The sequence below is a fragment of the Gadus macrocephalus genome, chromosome 7 (genome assembly GCF_031168955.1).
Source record: "Gadus macrocephalus chromosome 7, ASM3116895v1".
NCBI classification, from domain to species: Eukaryota; Metazoa; Chordata; class Actinopteri; order Gadiformes; family Gadidae; genus Gadus; species Gadus macrocephalus.
Window position 1 is genome coordinate 1391006 of NC_082388.1, and position 25161 is coordinate 1416166.

General features: G+C 43.2%; 2 long non-coding RNA genes across 2 annotated transcripts; both read left to right on the forward strand.

The window, feature by feature from the left end:
* Positions 1-218: 218 nt before the first annotated feature.
* Positions 219-1912, forward strand: LOC132461092 (uncharacterized). Its single transcript, XR_009526518.1, has 2 exons — positions 219-1134; positions 1547-1912. It is a non-coding gene; the product is annotated as an uncharacterized LOC132461092 (long non-coding RNA).
* Positions 1913-11147: 9235 nt separating this feature from the next.
* Positions 11148-12131, forward strand: LOC132461093 (uncharacterized). Its single transcript, XR_009526519.1, has 3 exons — positions 11148-11357; positions 11480-11557; positions 11917-12131. It is a non-coding gene; the product is annotated as an uncharacterized LOC132461093 (long non-coding RNA).
* The last annotated feature ends 13030 nt before the right edge of the window (positions 12132-25161 follow it).

Consider the following 25161-nt stretch of genomic DNA (forward strand, 5'->3'; position numbering starts at 1 on the left):
TATGTACAAAAATGGAAACTGTTCAATTAGATTACATGCTGGTACTTCCCCTAGATTATTTTTTAAATCGTGGTGTTAGACAAGGGTGTCCAATTTCCCCCTACCTCTTCCTACTTTGTACTCAACTACTCACTGAATCCATAAAGCTTAGTCCACTTAAAGGTATCTCAATAGCTGATGGTGAGGTCATCATCAGTCAGATGGCTGATGATAACACTTTTTTTTAAGGGATGCCTCTCAGATACCTATAACCATTGACTTAATTAAAACTTTCTCCGTTGCTTCCGGGCTAAACTTAAACCTTAAAAAATGTGAATTGCTTGCTCTTAAGAATTGCGATCTACCGTCCATATGTAATATTCCTGTAAAGGACTCTATAACCTATCTAGGAGTTGTTATTACCAAAGATAGAGATTCCAGATGTGGTTTAAACTTCAACCCTATTATTGACAAAACTAAAAAAAGTTAAATCAGTGGTTACAGCGAGACCTATCAGTAAGAGCTAGAATCCTTCTTACCAAGGCTGAGGGCATCTCCCGGCTCACTGATGCAGCTCTGTCCTTGGATGTAAACAAAAAGACTCCTAAACAAATCGACAAAATGTTATTTAATTTTATTTGGAGGAATAAAAGCCACTATATTAAAAATGCTGTGATAATGAACCCGTATGATAAGGGCAGCCTTAACTTCCTTGATTTTTCAACCTTAAATTACACTTTCAAAATTAACAGGCTAAAACAATTTATAAAGAATCCGTTTTCAATTTGGAATTTCATCCCTAACTTTATCTTCTCCAAATTAGGGGGCCTTCATTTTGTTTTATTCTGTAATTATAATATTGAGAAAATACAAAATAGTCAAACTTTCACAAGCAGATGCTTCTCTCATGGTCTATGATCTATAAACACAATTTCTCTCCTCAAGATTTAAATATATGGAATAACAGAGAAATATTGTACAAAAACAAGTCTTTATTTTTTGAGAACTGGTTTTGCACATGATTTACACCTGGTCAGCCAACTGCTCGACTGTAATGGTATTTTAATTTCATATCAGGAATTTTTGATGTAGTATGGTATTCCAATTCCTCCAAGGGAATTTGCTATTGTCATGGATGCAATCCCTACAGGAATTGTGATGCTTCTAAGAAGTACAGCAGGGGTTAGGCCAACCTTGCTACCTCTTGACCCTACCGAGTCTGCAGTTGGTGGGGTTTGTTTCTCCCCTGGAACACGTAACAATAATTGTGGAATACGATCATTGTTCCAAAATGATATAGTCTCTGTCCCATATGTAGTTGCCTACTGGAATAATTGTATATCTGACCTTAATTGGAAGAAAATCTGGACTTTACCATCTACATTTTTGATCACTAACAAAATGAAAGAGGTATCTTTTAAGATTATATACCGTTACTATCCCTCTAAACTATTTTTGCAAAGATTTAAATTAGATATAGATGTCAAATGCTCATTTTGTAACATGTACCCTGAAGATGTGACACATTTATTTTGGAACTGTTCCCATTCAAATCATTTATGGAAAGATATTTGCACTTTTATCACTTGTTTCATTGACCCCAAGTTTTCCCTTTGTATTGAACATGTATTGTTTGGTTTCTTCAATTACACCTCTAGTCAAGCAAACCAATATTTTATTGTAAACCTTATTATTTTATTAGCTAAATGGCATATTCATAAATGTAAATACTCGAATCAGAAACCGCTTTTTGTTGTGTTTGAGAATGAAGCCAAGCAGTATGTGGGGAATATTCTATGTTCTAGAAATGGGAAAGCTATTAAAACACTCAGTGTGTGTGCTCTTTATAATATTTTTATTTAATTTAATGCTGTATTTTGTATTTTTTGTGTCTGTATTTTGTATATCTGCCATTTCTGTACCCCCTGGCTGTTGTTGTATTGCTAATTGTCAATAAAATGTATTAATATAAAAAAAATTTGAAAAGAGAAAAATAAATAAATAAATAAAACACGATCAATATCTTGTTATAACAAGACAAGATGTCTTCGTCGTCCCCTCCCCCTCCACCACCGACGAAAACTTTCTCCGCTCCCAGATGTAACCCAGGTTACTAGGCCTTATCAGAAGACCAGTTTCAGTTAATTGATTAGATCAATAAATTAATAAGATAGATAAGATAAATAGATAAATAAATAGGGTTTGTTTTAAAATAATCTTCCATAATATGAATAGGATTTATGATTGAAATCCTAAATATTTCAATAAAAAGATTAATATACATAAGGTTATTCATATCTGTTTAAAAATAATATTTTGTTCATTTCAAATGTGGCGAATGTGGCCTTCTCAAAATGTACAAGATTCGGGTGACATGAGGAGTTCACGTAAGACAACGTAGCGTAGCCAATCAGACACCGTCAAGGTGTACGTGCCGTTTCTCTCTCTCTCTATGCCGGACCGTTGTCGAGGTGGCGGCATGCAAACTTTCTCTTGAAGGAAATTATTGTTGCAAGAGCCAGATATATCCCAACGTTTGAATAATTATCGGAGGCGCAGAGAACAAAGTTTTTTGTTGTTGCTTTGGTTGATTAGTGGACCTTGGTTGTGACGGAACCGAAGGAGAACGTGAGTTGGTTATTAACAACTATAGCGCTAGCTCATGCCATTAGCCACTGTAATACTTTGTTGCATATTCGTTATACTTCGTTGCTTATTACTGAACTCCCGTGTCCCTGTCTTTTCAAAAGCGGAACCTGGACTGATGAGAGCAGTGTATTCTGCCTTGTACCCGGAGTGTGTGTGTATATGTGATGTTTGAGCCTCTGGTGAGTAATCTTTATTGATGTTCGTCTGATGAACAGAGTTGAAGTGTGCATCTGTTAATGTTAATGTGGATTAACGGGGCATTAATTTCATGTATGTTTAAAATTGTTTTATATTACGGTGTTTTAGTTAAAAGTAAAGGAGATGAACGGAAAGAAATGTTCAGCCATTTGTCTCATGTTAATGTTGAGAATGTGTTAAAAAGAAGTTAACATGATTATTAGAAAACAATGTATATGTATAAATATGTGTTAATATGCATTTATTTACATTTAGTATTAAATGTAGTATGTACTATACTTACTGAAGTATTAATTATAGTTTATTTATATGAATGTTATAGTGACCCTTTTTCTGGCCTTTATAGGCCAGTCTTTACCATCGAGGGTTAGAGCTGATGCTGGTTACAGAAATTGGCGAGCTAGCCAGGAGAAAGTGGAGTATTTAGTGACTAGAGTAAAAGGGTAAGCAGCAATATAGTACAATGGATATAGTGGAAGATGAAAAGATAAATGTTCGTAACTCAGTTATTGTTAATGGGTTAACCCAAACTGAAGTAGATGGGGAACTCGAGAGGCACCTAAACCGCTATGGCTCTATTAACAGAGTGCTAGTTATTGATGACCCAAAATCAGAGTATCATCTCTGCTCCATTGTGGAATTTGCAAGTAGCTCTGCAATGCAAACATTTAGACCTATATTGCCAACTGCTTATCAGAGCTCAGCTGATGAAAATGTTATCTTTAAGGTGCGCTCCTTAGATGGTGTTTACACTAGCACTGCTAGCAGCAGTGCCACCAAGGGGTATCTTGAAGAACTTCAAGCCATTGCTAATAAACTTGGGAAGTCATTTGAAAGTGTACTCCAAGAGGAATTGATGAAGATAAGTGCAGGGAAAGGTGTGAACCTCCCCGCTGACACTGCACCAGTCGAAGACTCTCAATTAAACGCTTCTGATGCAACTGGTTGGGAGAGTGAGAATATTAAAGCGCCATCACAGGTCATGCAACAACCCTCTCTTCTGCTTGGATCTGTCTCACCTGAGATGGTCAGGAACTTGCCAGCTGTGTTCCCACCATCTCCTTCACCCGGGCGTGGTCAGCATGGATTGAGAGGTGATGCCCAAGCCGCATCAACACCAGCTTTGCAAAGGCTTGAGGCCACTACTCGGATTCCACAGGTAACGTCCTTACCAACCAGTGTGAATGGTCGGTCACAGCCTGCAGTGTTGACAGCCTCTCCATCGCCTAGCATGGCTGCTAACTTGAACATTCAACACCCAGCATCCCTGTCCATCCAAGCCAGTGGTAATGGTGACAGTGCTGCAGTGACCCATTCAGTACTTACCATGAGTGATGTTAATCCTCCTGCTGTACAACGGGTTGTTGTTGAACATGTCATGCGAGCTAATGAAGCTATGTCTTCCATGCACTCTTCAACTCACCTCAGACCTTTCCCTGGGAAGTTTCCTCGTCCAAACAATGAACTGTATTTTGATACCTGGAGAGCATATGTTGACTTATTCTTGACAGATCCCTCCATGTCTGATCTGCATAGAACACGCAAGATCTTGGACAGCTTATTGCCTCCAGCTACTGATGTTATCAATCATGTCAGCCCTCGGGCTTTGCCATCAGTGTATCTTCAGCTACTTGATTCATTCTATGGCTCTGTAGAGGATGGAGATGAGCTGTTGGCCAAGTTTATGGGGACACTACAGAACAACGACGAGAAGTCTTCTGACTATCTGAACCACTTGCAAGTTGCTCTGAGTGCTGCGGTCAGGCGAGGTGGTATCGCAGAGAGTGAACGAAACCGCTACCTCCTGAAGCAGTTCTGTCGAGGCTGCTGGAATGATGGATTGATCGCTGATCTCCAACTGGAGCGGAAAACAAATGCACCGCCCTCGTTTGCTGAACTGGTGCTTCTGATCAGAACAGAGGAAGACAGACAGGCAAGTAAACACAACCGTATGAAAAAACACCTTGGATTACACAAGCCAAGTCCTGCTGTCCCAAAGTTCAGAGCTGCAGCACAACAGTTATCTGCATACAGTTGTGTTACACCTGAGGAAGAAGTAACTGATACTGACGTCTTCAAGAAACAGTTTAAAGAGATACAAGCCCAGGTTGCTGTCATGCAGACTACAACTCCACGTAAAGCCAAAGTCAACTGTCCTGACCTAACTGAATTCGGCACATTGAAGAGACAGATTGCTGACATTCAAGCACAGGTAGCTGATATGAGGGAAGCAATTCATGAAGCTAAAAGTGACCACCTAGAAGCAACAGAGATTAAGGCATTGAAACAACAGCTTGCCTTTCATCAAGCACAGGTGAGTCCACCCCAAGCTCAGAGTCATCAGATACCATTGCCTGCATTCTCAAGAGACTTCTCCATGACAGCTCAACACCAGCCGCCCAACAAGAGAGTGAGCGGACAGTCCAGTTCAGGGCCAACAACAAACAGTAGGCCCCGTCCATGGTACTGTTTCCGCTGCGGTGGAGACGCTCACATGGCAGGCAACTGTGAGAGTAACCCTAATCCCCTTCTCGTCGAGGAAAAGAGACAGCTGCTTAGAGAGAAACAACGGCAATGGGATCAGCAAAATGGCAGCACTGGCATCCAGCATTTAAACTACTAGAAGCCCCTGTTGCAGGGCAGACAGGGACTAAAAGATCAACCAAACGCCCTAGAAAAATAAAGCAAGTGGCTAGTAAGTGTGGTAATGCTAACACCACCTCCACCATACTGCCGCCCAAGCTGGTTGGAACCAAATGCACTGCTCGAGTCACTATTGAAGGCCACAAAGTTAACTGCCTACTAGATACAGGATCACAGGTGACCACTATTCCGCTGTCATTTTTCCACACTCACCTGTCTCATCATTCCTTGAAATCCTTGGACGACCTTTTGGATGTAGAGTTGCAAATAGAGGGAGCCAATGGAGAGGCCGTGCCTTACCTTGGGTACGTAGAACTCAACCTGTTGTTTCCAGAGGAGTTTTTGGGAGAAGAGACTGAAGTCCCTACGTTAGTGTTGGTTGTCCCTAATGTGAACAGTGTGCCTCAAATCCTCATCGGCACCAATTCATTAGACGTCCTCTATTCCAGCTTTGTTGAAAGGCATGAATGTCGTCCTCAGTCATTCCTTCCTGGCTACAGAGTGGTTTTGAAAATCCTTGAAGTACGGGAAAAGCACGCAAGTACTGGAGCTCTTGGGCTGATCAAGGCGCGAAGCAACACCCCCGAAGTGGTGCCAGCGGGCAGCACAGTCGTTGTGGAAGGGCAGGTCCACATGAGTGGTGCTCACCAGGATAAATGGGCAGTTGTAGAGGCCGCATCTGTGCCGTCCCTTCCTGGCGGATTGCTGGTTGCTAGCTCCCTGTGCACCTTACCTGTCAAGCGCCTTTGCTCAATGTCAATCCTGCTGAGGAATGAGACTCAACATGATGTCACCATCCCCCCGAGAACAGTGTTGGCTGAGATTCATGCCGTTCAACAGGTGATGGGAAAGGAGCCACCCGCCGAATTGACCGCTCCTAAAACCGACAAGATGGAATTTGATTTTGGGGATTCCCCTTTACCACCAGAGTGGAAAGAGCGAGTCACAAGGCTGCTCAATAACATGCCTGAGGTCTTTTCTCAGCATGACATAGACTTTGGTCATACCGACAAAGTAAAACACCACATCAAGCTGAGTGACAACACTCCTTTCAAGCACCGACCCAGACCCATCCATCCACGCGATGTAGATGCGGTTAAGAACCATCTTCAAGAGCTGCTAGATTCTGGCGTCATACGCAAGTCTGAGTCCCCCTTTGCGTCTCCCATTGTCGTCGTGCGAAAGAAAAATGGTTCTGTGAGGTTGTGCATCGACTTCAGGAAACTCAACTCACAGACCATAAGAGATGCTTACGCCCTACCAAACTTGGAGGAAGTGTTCTCCCTCTTGACTGGTTCTAAATGGTTCTCAGTCCTCGATTTAAAATCGGGCTATTACCAAGTCGAAATAGAAGAGGCTGATAAAGAGAAGACTGCGTTCGTGTGCCCCCTGGGTTTCTGGGAATTTAATAGAATGCCACAGGGGGTTACCAACGCGGCAAGTACGTTTCAGCGATTGATGGAGAGATGTGTGGGAGATCTCAACCGCAAGGAGGCGATGGTCTTCATCGATGATCTCATAATCTTCTCGGACACCTTGGAGCAACATGAGTCAAGATTACTGCAGGTCCTTAACCGACTTAAAGAGTATGGGTTAAAATTGTCATCAGAAAAATGTAAGTTTTTCCAAACCTCCGTTAAGTATCTTGGTCATATTGTCTCCCAGCACGGAGTTGAGACGGATCCACAGAAGATCGAAGCCTTAAAGACCTGGCCAGTACCCGAGAACCTCAAACAGCTGCGTTCCTTCCTGGGCTTCTCTGGGTACTACAGACGGTTTGTGAGGAACTATTCAAAAATCACCAAACCTCTAAATGACCTCACAGCAGGGTACCCACCTCTCAGGAAAAACAATCAAGAAAGAGGAAAAACTCACCTGTACTTCGATCCGAAGGAATCCTTTGGGAAGAGGTGGACTTCAGAATGTCAAGGAGCATTCGAGGAGATCATTGACAAGCTAACCACCGCACCTGTCTTAGGGTTTGCAGACCCTAAACTTCCATACGTCCTTCACACTGATGCAAGCACAACAGGGCTTGGTGCGGCTTTGTATCAAGAACAAGAAGGACGGGTGAGGCCTATCGCTTTCACAAGCAGAGGATTGATGAAGAGTGAGGCGAAATACCCTGCTCATAAATTGGAATTCCTCGCTCTAAAGTGGGCTGCTGCTAAGTTTGGTGATTACTTGTATGGTACCGACTTCACTGTTGTCACTGACAGTAATCCCTTAACTTACATACTGACCACCGCCAAGTTGGATGCCACGAGTTACGGGTGGCTGTCCGCTCTATCGACATACAACTTCAAGCTCCAGTATAGAGCTGGAACTCAGAATCAAGATGCAGACGGACTCTCTCGTCGACCACATGGGGAACTCCGGGATGATGCTGTGTCAAGGAAAGAGCGTGCAGTTCACTCTACATTGCCTGAAGGATCAGGAGACTCTAGATGTTGTTCTTCCAGATGTAGTGAAGGCCATATGTGAGAGACATGATGTTGAGTGGTCTCATAGAAACTCCACATGTCCATCAGTCACACTTGTCGAGTCTCTTGCCATTCATTCCGATGCTCTGCCCAGTGGTTTCCAGCAGGAAGATGATCATGGACTCCCTGTGATTGGTCATTGGACTGAAGAGGATATCAGGGCAAAGCAACGAGCTGATCCTGACCTCAGAGTGGTCATCGAGCACAACGAGTCTGGAGACATGCCTTCACCCACCCTGAGACAAGAGCTTCCAGAACTTTGGTTGTGGCTCCGAGAATGGAAACGTCTAGAGCTGAGAGATGGGGTGTTATACAGGGCACGGCAAGAACATGGACGAGTCACACACCAGCTTGTTCTACCAGCTGAACATAGAGCCACAGCACTAAGAGGCCTACATGATGATCTAGGTCATCTAGGCATAGAGCGGACCCTCGACCTCGTGAGGTCACGATTCTATTGGCCTAGAATGTCAGTATATGTAGAGCAGAAGATCAAAATGTGTGAACGTTGTGTGCGCCGAAAGACTCCAAACGAGAGAGCAGCCCCTTTGTGTAACATCAAGGCTAGCAGGCCCATGGAGCTGGTCTGTATGGACTTTCTGTCAGTGGAGCCTGATCGGAGCAACACAAAAGATATACTGGTACTGACAGACCATTTCACTAAGTACACAGTCGCGATCCCCACTCGAAACCAAAAGGCGCAGACTGTGGCTAAGTGTTTATGGGAAAACTTTCTGGTGCATTATGGATTTCCGGAAAGGCTTCTGAGTGACCAGGGTCCAGATTTTGAATCTCGCACCATAAAAGAACTGTGCTCCATCGCTGGTATTCAGAAGGTCAGGACTACCCCTTACCACCCCAGGGGGAATCCAGTGGAGAGATTCAATAGGACCCTTCTCCAGATGCTGGGCACTCTGGAAAATAAGGACAAGTCTCATTGGAGGGAGTTTGTCAAGCCTCTAGTGCACGCCTATAACTGCACACGGAATGACGTGACCGGATTCAGACCCTACGAACTAATATTCGGCAGACAACCCCGGCTTCCAGTTGATTTGGCGTTTGGTCTACCGTCCAGCCGTGAACCCAAGTCACATTCCCAGTATGTGCATGACTTAAAGGGCCGCCTAGAGGAAAGCTACCGAGTCGCCACAGAGAATGCCTCAAAGACAGCTGAGCGTAACAAGCAGCGGTTTGACAGGAGAGTTGTTGAGTCCACTCTTGAAACAGGAGATTGTGTCCTTGTGAGGAATGTTCGGATAAGGGGGAAACACAAGTTGGCTGATAAATGGGAACAAGACATTCACATAGTGGTCAAACGTGCTGGTGACCTACCTGTGTACACTGTCAAACCAGAGGGAAAAGATGGACCACTTCGCACCTTGCACCGTGACCTCTTGCTGCCGTGTGGGTTCTTACCTGTGGCTGAGCCCGAGCAACCTCCGAAGCAGACTATCAACAGACCTAGAACAAGGAGACAGTCGAGAATGGAAGTCACAGCTGAGTCTGAGGTGGCAGATGATAATTCAGAGTCGGAAGACAATGACTACTATTGCTATTTACCTAGAGAGACACTGAATACTGACTTTATTGAAACACAGATTCTGACCTGCAAGGGAAAGACATGTCGGAGAGACAAAACAACCAACCCTGTCTCCAGTTGTTTGGCTTCCTGCTCCTGCCGACTTGGAAGAAAAGACAGAGACATTAATCATTGAGAAACAGGACAGAGAAAAGAGAAGTGCGCCTGAAAGAGATACAGTGCATCGGATACCTGTGGAGATCATTCCATCCAAGTCAGAGAAACTTCCAGCTTTCGGGGATGACACCACAAATGAGCCAAGCTCTGACCGATCAAACTGTTTTGGATGGAGAGGAACCTCGGCAGTTGTTGATCCAGAGGCTGAGGTCACCTCAAGGCACAGAGAAGCTCACCCCCCCAAAGTGAGAAGAGTTCTGGTTGGTAACTCTCAGGACGCCCCCTCTGACATTTCAAGACAAGAGGATGAGACCTTACCTGTCCAGTCGAGCATGTCGGAGACTCCCTCAGAACCAAACATTATGGATGGAAGCCTTCCTGTTTTCTCAGACCTGTCATTCAGTGACAGCTGCAAGGACAAAGGATGTTTTGTCAACAAACCTTGTGAGGACATGTCAGTGAACAGGACCAATGGGGAAACAGCAGCTGGGACATCTGGAAGGACAATCTCTCCAGTCATCATGGGAGAGAGTGAGAGTGAGAATGTTCCCAGACGTTCCGAGAGGCATAGAGAACAACCTGAACGACTACAGTATGGTCAACTGGGAAATCCCTTGCTGCCCATAGTCCAGTCACTTTTCCAAGGCCTCAACCTTGCTTTTGCCGACGCACTCCAGAACCATGGCTATGCAGACACCCCCCTAAGTAACCCCAAGGCCAATTCATAGTCATGTGGGTGTAATGGGACATACACACCTTTAGAAGGGGAGGATGTAACCCAGGTTACTAGGCCTTATCAGAAGACCAGTTTCAGTTAATTGATTAGATCAAGAAATTAATAAGATAGATAAGATAGATAAGATAAATAGATAAATAAATAGGGTTTGTTTTAAAATAATCTTCCATAATATGAATAGGATTTATGATTGAAATCCTAAATATGTCAATAAAAAGATGAATATACATAAGGTTATTTATATCTGTTTAAAAATAATATTTTGTTTATTTCAAATGTGGCGAATGTGCCTTTCTCAAAGTGTACAAGATTCGGGTGACATGAGGAGTTCACGTAAGGCAATTTAGCGTAACCAATCAGACACTGTCAAGGATTTATGATTAAAATCCTAAATTTGTCAATAAATAGATTAAAAAGATTAATGTACACAAGGTTATTTATATCTGTTTAAAAATAATATTTTGTTTATTTCAAATGTGGCGAATGTGCCTTTCTCAAAGTGTACAAGATTCGGGTGACATGAGGAGTTCACGTAAGGCAACTTAGCGTAACCAATCAGACACTGTCAAGGATTTATGATTGAAATCCTAAATATGTCAATAAATAGATTAAAAAGATTAATGTACACAAGGTTATTTATATCGGTTTAAAAATAATATTTTGTTCATTTCAAATGTGGCGAATGTGCCCTTCTCAAAATGTACAAGATTCGGGTGACATGAGGAGTTCACGTAAGACAACGTAGCGTAGCAAATCAGACACCGTCAAGGTGTACGTGCCGTTTCTCTCTCTCTCTATGCCGGACCGTTGTCGAGGTGGCGGCATGCAAACTTTCTCTTGAAGGAAATTATTGTTGCGAGAGCCAGATATATCCCAACGTTTGAATAATTATCGGAGGCGCAGAGAACAACGTTTTTTTGTTGTTGCTTTGGTTGATTAGTGGACCTTGTTTGTGACGGAAACGAAGGAGAACGTGAGTTGGTTATTAACAACTATAGCGCTAGCTCATGCCATTAGCCACTGTAATACTTCGTTGCATATTCGTTATACTTCGTTGCTTATTACTGAACTCCCGTGTCCCTGTCTTTTCAAAAGCGGAACCTGGACTGATGAGAGCAGTGTATTCTGCCTTGTACCCGGAGTGTGTGTGTATATGTGATGTTTGAGCCTCTGGTGAGTAATCTTTATTGATGTTCGTCTGATGAACAGAGTTGAAGTGTGCAACTGTTAATGTTAATGTGGATTAACGGGGCATTAATTTCATGTATGTTTAAAATTGTTTTACATTACGGTGTTTTAGTTAAAAGTAAAGGAGATGAACGGAAAGAAATGTTCAGCCATTTGTCTCATGTTAATGTTGAGAATGTGTTAAAAAGTAGTTAACATGATTATTAGAAAACAATGTATATGTATAAATATGTGTTAATATGCATTTATTTACATTTAGTATTAAATGTAGTATGTACTATACTTACTGAAGTATTAATTATAGTTTATTTATATGAATGTGACCCTTTTTCTGGCCTTTATAGGCCGGGTCTTTTTGCTTGTATGGATTCCTGGTGAGATCTGCATGAAGATTCTTCTCCCGCTGGGATTTCTCCCATCTCTGTAGAGGTAGTGGGGAACCTCAGTGGTAGTGGCGAGCTACCCAAACGATGGACTGTTATTTTGTTACCAATATTCAGATTTTCCCAGTGGCTGGATATATTGAGAAACTGGTTGATATCTCATGTTTTTTATTTTTTTATTTTACTTCTTTAAATCTACACAATATAGCTTCTAAAACGTACTTGTTGATTGTGTGAGTCCTTTACTCTGTCACTCAATGCATATTGCCAATACCCCTTTCTCCTATAGCGAACTAGACTTCAGATTTTCTGGCCCACAAGTTAATTAATGCACTGATAATTACATCTGTATCTCCCAGTCTTTACCATCGAGGGTTAGAGCTGATGCTGGTTACAAAAAACACATTGTTATGGACCCATGTGATGTCAGCATCACACATGAATCCCTCCACGGCTCCTATTCATGTACATCGGCCTCCATGTGGGTGAGGGTGAGTGTGTTTTGACTCCCAGTCATGTTGCTGTGACCTCATGTCTTCAGACAGAGCTGGAAGTCTGTCAAGTGTACGTTTTTTAATTAAAATTAGGAAACCAATATTGTTACATGTCATTCTTTATTCAGAAGCAGAAACTTACAGAAATATAATTAATGGATTATAATGTCATCAACATGGATCCTTTAAACATTTCTACATGACTGCAACTGTAAAAGTTATTGCATTAAAGGTTATAAATGGTTTTGAGGAGAAAACAGACAGTGAACAGTATAGTCTATGTAGTGTCATCATTTATAATGGTTATGTTTCTATAATAGCAGGGTTATTTTCTTCCTTCACTTCTCTTCCGTGATTATCCGGTTGGGTTGCATTCTTGCTGCACCCTTTATAGGCAGGTATTCAACAACACACCCCTTTAGTCTCATCAAAACAGCCCAGAATACAACCAGGGGCGTCAGCTCACCCAATACCATACAGGGGCACAATAGGGCACCAAAAAAAAATGCCAGCGCGCGAAGTGCGCGAGCCAAAGAAATTTTGGGCAATTATTTATTTTAAAAAAGCATGGGCACAGATAATTAATGCAAGCACGCGAGCAAATATTTTATAGCACTTATTTATTATCATAAAGCGTATCTTCATTAAATATCTGTCAGCAAACATGAACTTGAAAACTGAAAACTTGAAATGTGCAACTGTAAAAGGAAAAACAAAAAAACACCTCTACATACATACATGTCTGTGTTTATCATTTCTATTTCAGACCATCCTATGATGGTGTGATGGTGATGATCCTATGAGGTGTGTATATCATGGCCAGAAAGATAGGGGAGCTGTTCATTTTTTTAACAGTAAACGGTAGCGCCTCTGCTTCATTTTTGCGAAGCTGTCGATCAATTGTGTCTGGCTTAATTTGGAGAGTTCTCCTCGCTCAACCGACATGATGGCAAGATGATGAAGCCTATCTTGCCCCATTGTGCTCCTCAACCAAGTGTGAAGGCGTCTCAGTACGCTGAATGTCCTTTCACAACTGCAGCTGGACACAGGAATGGTCAGACATATTTTAATGACCTGTGTCAGTGTAGGGAACATGACATTATCGAGTAAACCGAAAAGACATTGCATGTCAGTAATTGGCAGGCTCTCCTGCTTTCTGTCCAGGTAATGTTTCGCTACCCACACCTCCTCTTGTTTCAGATCACCATTGTAGTGATCTGCGAGACCTCTAAGGTCCTCCTCTTTGAGAAAGGTGCTCGAGCCTGGGTTACAGGCCTGAACACCCTTCAGAACAACGCTGTTCAGAGATGAAAAGCGTTGCTCCAGCTCCGCAATCATCCTGTCTAGGCAAGGTAGGTAGACATTTGTTCTAAATTTTTCAGCATTGCCTAGGTCACTCGCTGCCCCACAACTAGACTCGACTATGTACTCCTCCAGGCGTCTTTGCTTTTGCCTTTGTCTTGGAACACATGACTCAGGGATTTGGTGCGTTTCGCACAAGGCCTTTGCACGGTCATATACCTCCGTCGCTTTGGGGTCAGTGCGCATTTCTTTTAGAGTGGCACACACAGCGCATTTAAACTCCTCTGCTTTTGCCAGGTCCACAGTTTCACTTTGCAGGTATTTGTGAAGACTTTCTGTCACAGACAAAAAAGTCTTGAAGACCATCAACAGATAAATTGACCCTTTCAAATCTGTCATGGCTAGCAAATGCCCTTTCACACTCCCCCCAGCAACATAACGAACACACACAGCTAGCTGCTCAGTGGTGCCATCTCTCGCTTCATCTGCCATTACTGAAAACATTCCAGCCTCCTTTATTTCTTGACTGATAGCTTTTACTATCTCTTGGGCACAGCATTGAATGACCTCATTTTGGGATGAAGGTGATAAGTATGTACTGTGAGATGGTGGTGAATATGCCTGAAGAAAAGGATCAAACTCTTTCAAGAGGTTCATACACTCCAGAAAGTTTCCCTGGTTGTCTCTGGACATGCCCTCATCATGGCCACGGAATGAGATATTTTGTTTACCCAAAAACTTGGTAACAGCCACAACCCGGCTGAGGTACTCGCGTCTCTCTTTGATTTCACGCTCACTTGCAGAATCCAACTGCTCGACAACACTGCCATGAGCCGCACTGGCTTTATAACTACACCAAGACTCCATGCTTGCCTTATGGGCTGGTGATTTCTCATGCTCTCTATAGACATCCAGAGCTTTTTTCCAATTTTGAAAGCCAGTGTTTACAAAGGTGTCATTCTTCAAATGTTTCCCAAATATTCTACAGGGAAAACAAAAGGCTGCATCTTTAGACTTGGAATATTCCAGCCATGTAAAGCTTTCAAACCAGTTGGCGTTAAAGGATCGATTCTTGGCACCAAAGTTGTGCTGGGGATATTTTGACAACTTAACTTGGTTTGGGCCAGACTCCTTTCCCCCAAGATCACTTGTATGTCCCTCAACATTGTGGACACTGCTTTTTTCTCTTGCCCCCAGTCTAATGTTCTCTGCCACTGTGGCAACTGTTTTCTCAGTCTCATATCTGGGGTGTGATCTCTCTGGCCTGTCTGTCTCCTGTTGGCCTTCCTTCTCTCTCTGCATTTCCCCTGCCTCAACCAGCTCATTCTCTTCTGCCCTCTGATTCTCCTGTCTGGTGCAACATACAAAAAATCATATGATCAATGGTTACCTCAGATAACCATTAAAAGTTCAAATAAAATTAATCAAATCTAAGCTGAGTCTCACCTGTCAGTGTCATCTCTCAATGCCAACTCTACCTGCGTCCCTTCAATCTGCTCCTCTCCTCCTCTGCACTCTGCTGCACTGAGTCTTGAAGCAACAAGAACATATTACAGTCTCCTGTCTGCATTTTCACTATCTAGATTTTTATGTATGCATATGTAAAGTTACTTGTGTATAACCTGTTTGCAGTTATTCCTAATTAATATGAAAGTAATAGTCATATCACCTCTGCTCGTGCTCATCAACATCCCTCTCTCCTTCACCTTTTCCTTCAACTCCTCCGTCACCTCCTCCGGCACTCTGCTGCTCCTCTTTGTCTGGATAGATATGTAACTGTTAGGCTTGGGCTAGTGACCAGTGGTCAACTCAACTGGGTTGTTACCTAAAAGTGGTTTGCATTGCCTTGTTACCTAGCGTACCTCTCTCATTTCTCCTTGCTGCTTTATCCCTGCTCCGAGCGAATAACTTTCTGATGTCCATCTACAAGAACAATGTTGTTTGAGTTGAATTGAGATCAAAATCATAACTAATACAGTAGGCTGTTATCTAGTTCCGGTCACTGAGATAACAAATAATTCAATGCCAGCAAAAGATCATAAAATAACATAGCCTACTAGTACAACATACTTCTTCCATAACTCTCTACATACCTGACACACCAAAAAAACGAATAGTAAAAACAGGACATTCGTCTATATGCATGCTATGAATGATACCTATCAATTTTTTTTTTTTTTCTACATTATGTTTCTACTGTCTTGAAAGTAACCACCTGTATGTCATCATGCCCCCTTAATGTCTGTGCTTTTGTCTGTAGGCCTACTCGAGCAGAAAACACCAGAATGAGAATAATTTCAGAATCATTCATTTTCAACTTTGAGACCAACGTGTGCTTGAGCTGCTTAAGCCAACCTGCTTAAAAGCAACGGCGTACAAAACAGCTTCCACCTCCGAGTGTTGTATTCTGTTATAAATTGCGCTAGTATAACATCGGTGCCATTGGTTCCAGGCAACTTGAGAAGATGTCTTATACAGTATGCCGATAGCTAGCTAACTAAGCTGACAAGACAACTTGGATACCCCCTGAAAACACGAACGTAAAGAATCGAGAAACACCATAAGATGGCATGTAGTGTGAACCCGACATTTGTGATCTTTCTCCGATCAACAGGTCCAGCTTAAACAGTTATCGCTACAGTTTAATATATTAGCGAACTGTCTGGCTACTATAGCATAACGACAGACGTGACCACATTAGCTAATAACACCACTTCAGAGACGCCCCTTCACCTTATTTGATGAAAGGCATACACATTTGTTAGACATTCTATGCTTCCAGAGGATAAAAATGTAACGCTTGCTGTTTACTTCACTTCACTCCGGCCGGAGTGAATGGTCGCTGACGCTGTGCTGGACAGGTTCAAAAAGTCGATATCAAGGAGAATGATTCTCTCCTCAGTGTGTGCATTCGTCACGTACATTTCATTGCAGCGGCCGGCCAATGAGGGGGGCACCATGCATTCTATTGACGTAATTCAAATAGTAAATTTCTTCAGGGTGTCAAATTTTGTACAATCAATGTTTTAGTGTGTCTTTACTAGGAGGACTAGTACCGTGTTTCTTAAAGATAGCCTAAGATATGACGAACTCCTGGCTCTGTGTTACAGGCAACTCTCCGGCTGCAACATGCTCCGAGTGGCCGCAAGTGGATTCTAATTACTCTGTCCGTATGTCGGACTTAAATTCTAACGAAAGTGGTAGTCTATAGGCCTATTTTAAGAAAAAAAAATGCAAGCATGCATTCTGTAGATTGCCAGATGAGTCAGACTTAAATAAAAAAAAATTAAAGGTATAAATAAATGTGCCCCAGGCATACCCAGGCACCGCAGATCCACAACGGGAGGGCTTAGGGTTTAGGGTTTCAGAATCTCCATTCTTTAGTTTATTTTATTTCCCAAGAGCGCCGGGTTCTACTCTTGTTCTGAACCAGAGCGCTCCAACATGAACCTCATAGATCCACTCCTGGGGATTCAGAGCTCTGCCCTTTGACCTCTGAACCCACTGGGTACGTTCCATACAGTGATGCAGTCACCTGGGACCAACACATCGGCTATGAGGTTAAAGAAGCACATCAACGCCTCTTCCACCCTTCAAGTTCGGCATACAGAGACCCTACAGACCTCCTTCAGAGACTACAGACCTCCTACAGAGACTACAGACCTACTATAGAGACTACAGACCATCTACAGAGAGACTACAGACCATCTACAGAGAGACTACAGACCTTCTACAGAGACTACAGACCTTCTACAGAGACTACTGACCATCTACAGAGACTAAAGACCATCTACAGAGACTACAGACCACCTACAGAGACTACAGACCATCTACAGAGAGACTACAGACCTTCTACAGAGACTACAGACCATCTACAGAGAGACTACAGACCTTCTACAGAGACTACAGACCTTCTACAGAGACTACAGACCTTCTACAGAGACTACTGACCATCTAGACTCTCAAACTCTTGTGGAAACTGTGACACAACTAAAGCCATCCACCTGTTGCCTTGATACTTTACCTACCAACCTCTTTAAGAATGTTTTCGACTGCCTAGCAGTAGACATATTGCAGATAGTTAACAACTCTCTCCAGTCAGGCAATTTCCCAAAAGCTTTGAAAACTGCAGTTATTAAACCCCTTTTAAAAAAGCGGAGCCTAGATGCCTCTATTATTAACAACTACAGACCAATATCAAATCTACCCTTCATAAGTAAAATCATTGAGAAAGTTGTCCTCCAGCAACTTAATCACTTCCTGGCATCAACTGGTTGCTATGACACCCTCAAATCAGGATTTTGACCCCTACACAGCACTGAGACCGCCCTTATTAAAGTTGTAAATGACATCCGTCTTAACACAGACTCTGGCAAAACCTCAATACTAATGCTACTTGACCTCAGTGCTGCATTCGACACTGTAGACCAGGGATGGGCAACTGGCGGCCCGCGTCCTCACTCAGTGCGGCCCGCATCCTCACTCAGTCAGGCCCGCACATAATAAAAAAAAAAAATAATAATAATAATAATAATAATAATAATAATAATTGATCGAGTTACAGAAAAACTCGGTCAAGAAAGATGAGAAGAATTCATAGAATTCGAAGGCAAACCCATGCGTCTAGTTTGCTTAGAAGCGATATCAGTCATTAAAGATATCCACTTAAGTCGCCACTACAACTACTACAACTGCTTGTTGGGTTTGAGTTCATTGAGTTGTTGCACTTAATGTTGGGCCACTGTTTTTCAGTTTTTTGACTTCATTGAATGATGATGTATGGGAGCCCTTTGCACTGATACAAATACTGACCATTCATGTGGCTGTTTGAGCATGGAAAACATGAAATGAATGTATGTTGGTTCAATTAACATACCGTACATAGGTAATGATTCTGGATGATTTTTTAGGTAGTGGCCATCCCCAAAATGCACCAGAATACAGGAAATCATATCTACCAAATTCAAAATTGTGTAGCTTCTCTCAGCTCACGTTTGGTTGAAGTGTGCAGTCATGTGGCCCTCCGATGGTTATGATGAAAAATGTGGCCCTCTTTATCATGAAAGTTGCCCATCCCTGCTGTAGACCATACAATACTTCTGGACAGGTTAGAAAACTGGGTGGGGCTTTCAGGCACAGTCTTAAATTGGTTCTGTACATGCTGGTTGAACCTACAAAATAGGAACTACTTTGTTTCCATTGGCGACTTTGTATCAGAATCAACCAACGTGACATGTGGAGTCCCACAAGGTTCGATCTTAGGACCCTCTATATTCAACATCTCCATGCTCCCACTAGGGCAAACCATGGAAAATAACAATATTGACCATCATTGCCATGCTGATGACACGCAAATCTAAGTATCGCTATCACCAAATGACTATCGGCCCATAGATCTGCTGTGCCAGTGCATTGAGCAAGTGAAAGAATGGATGTGCCGAAATTTCCTTCAATTAAATGAGGACAAAACAGAGATAATTGTGTTTGGTTCTAAAGCGGAAAGGCTTAAAGTAACCCAACACCTTCTCACTCTGTCCCTGAAAACCTCAATCAAAGCCAGAAATCTAGGGGTTATCATGGATTCAGATTTACATTTCGATCACATCAAATCAGTTACAAAATCTGCATATTATCACCTTAAAAATGTAGCAAGACTTAGAGGGCTCATGTCCACCGAAGACTTACAAAAACTTGTACATGCCTTTATCACTAGTAAGCTTGATTACTGCAATGGTCTCCTTACAGGTCTCCAAAAACAAACTCTGAGGAAGCTTCAGCTTGTTAAGAATGCTGCTGCTAGAGTTCTAACAAAGACCAAAAATGTTTTAACATATTAGACCAATTCTGAAATCGTTACATTGGCTTCCTGTAGGTCAGATAATTGATTTTAAAATCATGTTGCTAACCTATAAATCCCTACATGGTTTAGACCCAAAATATTTAACTGATATGCTTCCACTACATAAGCCTTCTAGACCACTAAGATCCTCTGAGACCAATCTGTTAATTATCCTCAGAGTAAACACGAAACATGGGAAAGCAGGATTTAGTTACTATGCAACAAATAGCTGGAATAAACACTCAGAGGATTTAAGACTTGCCCCAAATCTGAGCACCTTTAAAACAAGACTGAAGACTTTTATGTTTGCTTTAGCTTTCTGCTAAATCTTAAATACATTGCACTTTCTAAAAAGCTTTTTTAACTTTGCCTTTATTTTCTATTTTAATACTAAAATGCCTTTTTAACTTTCTATTTTACCCATTTCTTTGCATATGTTTTCTTTTACTTATCTATTATTTTATTTTATTGTATGACAATCCTGTTTGTGATATACATGGACAGGATATCGAGGCGTAGTCGTGGTGGGGAGGGGTTGCAGTTCGGTGGTCTGAGGATCTCGTCACTGCTTTTTGCAGATGATGTGGTCCTCATTGGCTCATCGGCCTGTGACCTTCAGCACTCACTGGATCGGCTGGCGGCTGAGTGTGAAGCGGCTGGGATGAGGATCAGCACCGCTAAATCTGAGGCCATGACTCTTAGCAGGAAACCGGTGGATTGCTTACTCCGGGTAGGAAATGAGTCCTTAGCCCAAGTGAAGGAGTTCAAGTACCTCAGGGTCTTGTTCGCGAGTGAGGGTACTATGGAGCGTGAGATTGGCCGGAGAATCGGAGCAGCGGGGGCGGTATTGCGTTCGCTTTACAGCACCGTTGTTACGAAAAGAGAGCTGAGCTGCAAGGCAAAGCTCTCGATCTACCGGTCGATCTTCGTTCCTATCCTCACCTATGGTCATGTGGGTTGGGTGATGACCGAAAGGACGAGATCGCGGGTACAAGCGGCCGAGATGAGTTTTCTCAGAAGGGTGGCTGGCGTCTCCCTAAGGGATAGGGTGAGAAGCTCAGCCATCTGTGAGGAACTCGGATTAGAGCCGCTGCTCCTTTACTTAGAAAGGAGTCAGCTGAGGTGGTTCGGGCATCTGGCAAGGATGCCCCCTGGGCGCCTCCCTTGGGAGGTGTTTCAGGCACGTCCAGTGGGGAGGAGACCTCGGGGAAGACCCAGGACTAGGTGGAGAGATTATATCTCAACACTGGCCTGGGAACGCCTCGGGATCCCCCCGTCAGAGCTGGTCAATGTGGCCTGGGGAAGGGAAGTCTGGGGCCCCCTGCTTGAGCTGCTCCCCCCGCGACCCGACCCCGGATAAGCGGATGACGATGAGGATGATGAGGAGGATGTATGACAATGTTTATATGTGAAGCACTTTGAGTCTGCCTTGTGTATGAAAAGTGCTATATAAATAAAGTTGCCTTGCCTTGCCTAAAGACCATCTACAGAGACTACGGACCTTCTGCAGATCTTCTACAGAGACAACTAGTGATGGGTCGGTCGCGAACGATTCGGTCAGAACGAACGAATCCCGAAGGTGAACGACGAGAACTGATTCCCAAAACAAGAGAACTGATTATTTTTCTTTTTTTTTAAACATATAACAAAAATATGGTCACGTAAATAAAATATACAAACGAACAGAGCTTCGGGAGGACCTTATATTGATTGAGTCTAAAACGTTCTCATCGATTCAGCCAATGAGAGCAGGTAGCAATCGCGTTGCCATGGCCCATGGGTAAACAAATGATAAGGCAACACCACATAAGTTAACTAACGATCGCTGTAGGCTTCAATATCATGCAAGCACTTTATGTTTTCTTTTTCTTTTGTTCTACATCACAATTGCATGCTTTAATAAAGTATTGTTTTTACTATAGCTGTCAAGCGATTAAAATATTTAATCGTGATTAATCGCATTAATGTCATAGTTAACTCACGATTAATCGCGATTAATCGCAAATTCTTTTTCTATGCTAAATATCCCTTGATTTTTTTGTCCCATAATTCTTCTCATTTTAATTCTCTTATCAACATGGTGAAGTGCATCGGCTTGTCTTGTGCAAATGATTTTTTATTGATAACAACATTGGCATATACTGATCAAAACAGGACGATACAAAAAAAGAGCCTATAGTGCAATTAAACGACTGCTTTGAACAAATGTCATTTGAACATAGCAGTCAGGCTACTGCTTCTTTGTTTTGAGCCAAAGAAAAAAAAAAAAAAAAAAGTTTGGTCTAGTTCCTAACGTGCTTCACTGCTTATTAGCGCTACTTGGAAGACGCCATTTAATTCTTACCCCATTATGTATTAAGGATATTTATGAAATGTGCTTATGAAATGTGTATGTGCTTTATATATATGCTTATTATTTACACTTAACCTGGGTGATTTTGCCAGAACATTAGAAAGTAGTAGGCTACATGCATGTTGATTAACATGTATTCCATAATTTCCGATTCCCTGGCAAATGACGTAACAGACCATCTGACTTAAAGAACGAATCAAACGAATGAATCAAACGAACGAATCGTGATAGTGAACGGAACTGAAAGAACTGATTCCCGGAAAATAATTGTTTTGCCCATCCCTAGAGACTACAGACCTCCTACAGAGACTACAGACCTTCTGCAGAGACTACAGACCTTCTACAGAGACTACAGACCTCCTACAGAGACTACAGACCGTCTACAGAGACTACAGACCGTCTACAGAGACTACAGACCTTCTGCAGAGACTACAGACCTCCTATAGAGACTACAGACCTTCTGCAGACCTGCTACAGAGCTAGTACACAGAGAGCCTTCTGACCGGACGCATCAGTGCCTGGCAGGGGAGCTGCACTGCCCTTAACCACAGAGCCCTGCGGAGGAGGCTGCGGTCAGCCCGGCAAGGGGGACCCCAGCCTCAAGGCCCAGCAGGCTACGGGACCCCAGCCTCAAGGCCCAGCAGGCTACAGGCCCCTGTCCTCAAGGACCAGCAGGCTATGGGCCCCCAATCTCAAGGACCAGCAGGCTACGGGCCCCCGGCCTCAAGGACCAGCAGGCTACGGGCCCCCAGCCTCAAGGACCAGCAGGCTACGGGCCCCCGGCCTCAAGGACCAGCAGGCTACGGGCCCCCAGCCTCAAGGACCAGCAGGCTATGGGCCCCCAGCCTCAAGGACCAGCAGGCTACGGGCCCCCAGCCTCAAGGACCAGCAGGCTACGGACAGCTTCTTCCACCAGGCTCATGAACAGTGCGCCTGCTGCCTGTCTGTCTGCTGCCTGTCTGTCTTTTTCCTGTCCGTCTGCTGCCAGTCTGTCTGCTGCATGTCTGCCTGCTGCCTGTCTGTCTGCTGCCTGTGGGTCTGCTGCCTGTCTGCCTAAAAGTGCGATACCTTCCTTTAGGTTGACAGAATATGTGCTGCTAGACGCGCCAAAATAAACCACGACTTTTCCTTGATTTAACGTTGTTTATTCTTTTTCTTTAACACACAATTTGAATATTCTTTTCTTTCCAGGATGGGAGAAAGAGGCCGGTGCGTTACCTGGCGATAGATTGGCGATAGATTATTTTATCCATATTTCCTAGCCGCTTTGCTGCGGTCTAAAACAGTGTGGCTGCATACCTGGCAACCCAGTTCCCCAACTAGGCACAGCTGGTATTCATAAGAAGCGGCTCTAGCTCATTCAAATTGTGGGGCGGAGTTTGTATTACGCACCATCCTTTCCTCCAACCAGTCGTTATTAATTCCTAAATCATTTAATTAATAAACCATCAATCAAAAATTCAAAATTGATAAACTAAGGCAAAATAGAGCTTTGCTCCTGGGGATTCATCGCTCTGCCCTTTGACCTCTGAACCCAGTGGATATGTTCGATACAGTGATGCAGTCACCTGGGACCAACACACCAACTACAGACCTTCTACAGAGACATCAGACCATCTACAGAGAAGTCAGACCTTCTACTGAGGCCCCGTCCACACGAAGCCGAAACGGGCGAAACCATTACGGTTTCGATCTATCCGGTTTCGGAGTATCTCCGTAAAGACGGAGTCAAGCGAAACCGGGTAGATCTGTAGAAACGCTGTAGTACACATTCCAGGCCCATAAGGGGCGCTGCTTCTGCTACAGAAATCCAGAAGAAAAATAAATAAGAAGAAGAGGCGAGCATGCGCATAAAGGGTGAGACTCCGCGGGCTTAACAGTCATTGGCTAGAGGGTCGAGGGGTGGGGCGATGACGTCATGGTTTACGGTTTCAGTCGGTTTCAGGCGTCCACACGAATCCAAAACTAAACCGGGTAGATTTGAAACCACCTCCGAGGGTGGTTTCAGGAGTTTACGGTTTCGGTCAGCGGATTCACCGGCTTTGTGCGGACGGAAGGCCGAACCGTACAAGACCTTTGCGGTTTCGCCATGAAATCGGCTTTGTGTGGACGGGGCCTGAGACTACAGGCCTTCTACAGAAACAGCAGACCTTCTAAAGAGACCCTACAGAGACTACAGAACTTCTAAAGAGAGAATACAGAGTGTAGTTCCTCAAGACTAGTTATTCTAGATGTGTACTAGTTCCTCTAATGACGTGTACTAGTTCCTCTAGACGTGTACTAGTTCCTCTAGACGTGTACTAGTTCATCTAGACGTGTACTAGTTCCTCTAGACGTGTACTAGCTCCTTAAATGACGTGTACTAGTTCCTCTAATGACGTGTACTAGTTCCTCTAGACGTGTACTAGTTCCTTTAGACGTATACTATTTCCTCTAGACGTGTACTAGTTCCTCTAATGCAGGGTTGCCAACAGTCACGCCCCTGGCGTGACTCTCATGCTTTCACCATCAATCTCACGCTGTCACGCACACGCAAGAAATGTCACACCAAAATAAAAAATCCTCCCGTTCATTTTCTGCGGGAGAAGACTAGCAGCTGTAACATCTGCCTACCTACAATGTGATCACGGCAGTATTCTCTGATCGTTGATTCGCTGAACACCACGCACCTGATACTAAGTTGCGTTTGAAATGGTCAGAGAGAGTTCAGATCCTATAGGTTCTGGAGTCGGAGCCCACTGATGCGCGTTTGAAAGTTTCAATGACAATTAATCAAGGTAAGCAGATAAAGTAGCCTAACCAATCGAATAATATATTGTCTTATACAATTGTGTGCCTTGTCACTACAGACGTAGCCTTGCTTAATCAGTCTAATTGGGTGCTGAGACAGTAAAGACTTCAACTAGTTGCAAACGTTCTCACGTGTGTTATGAGGGCTAGGTAATTGCTAAATAAAGGCTCATGCTCAATGACGTTTTGTTAGATGAGCTTGCTGAAATATTTCAAAAGAAAAACGGATCATGGACATGGAGAGAAGAATCAAGCAGAGCTTCAGCAGGTAAGCTAGTCACATAATGATTTATGTTCAGTTGTTTGTTAGCAAAAAGAAAAATGTTACACTAGGCTACCTTTTCATTAAAAGATGGACAGTGTGCCCTTATGAAGGTATTATTGTAGCAAAAGTTTTTAGCACCTGTATCTGCAGAATTTGAATGCGT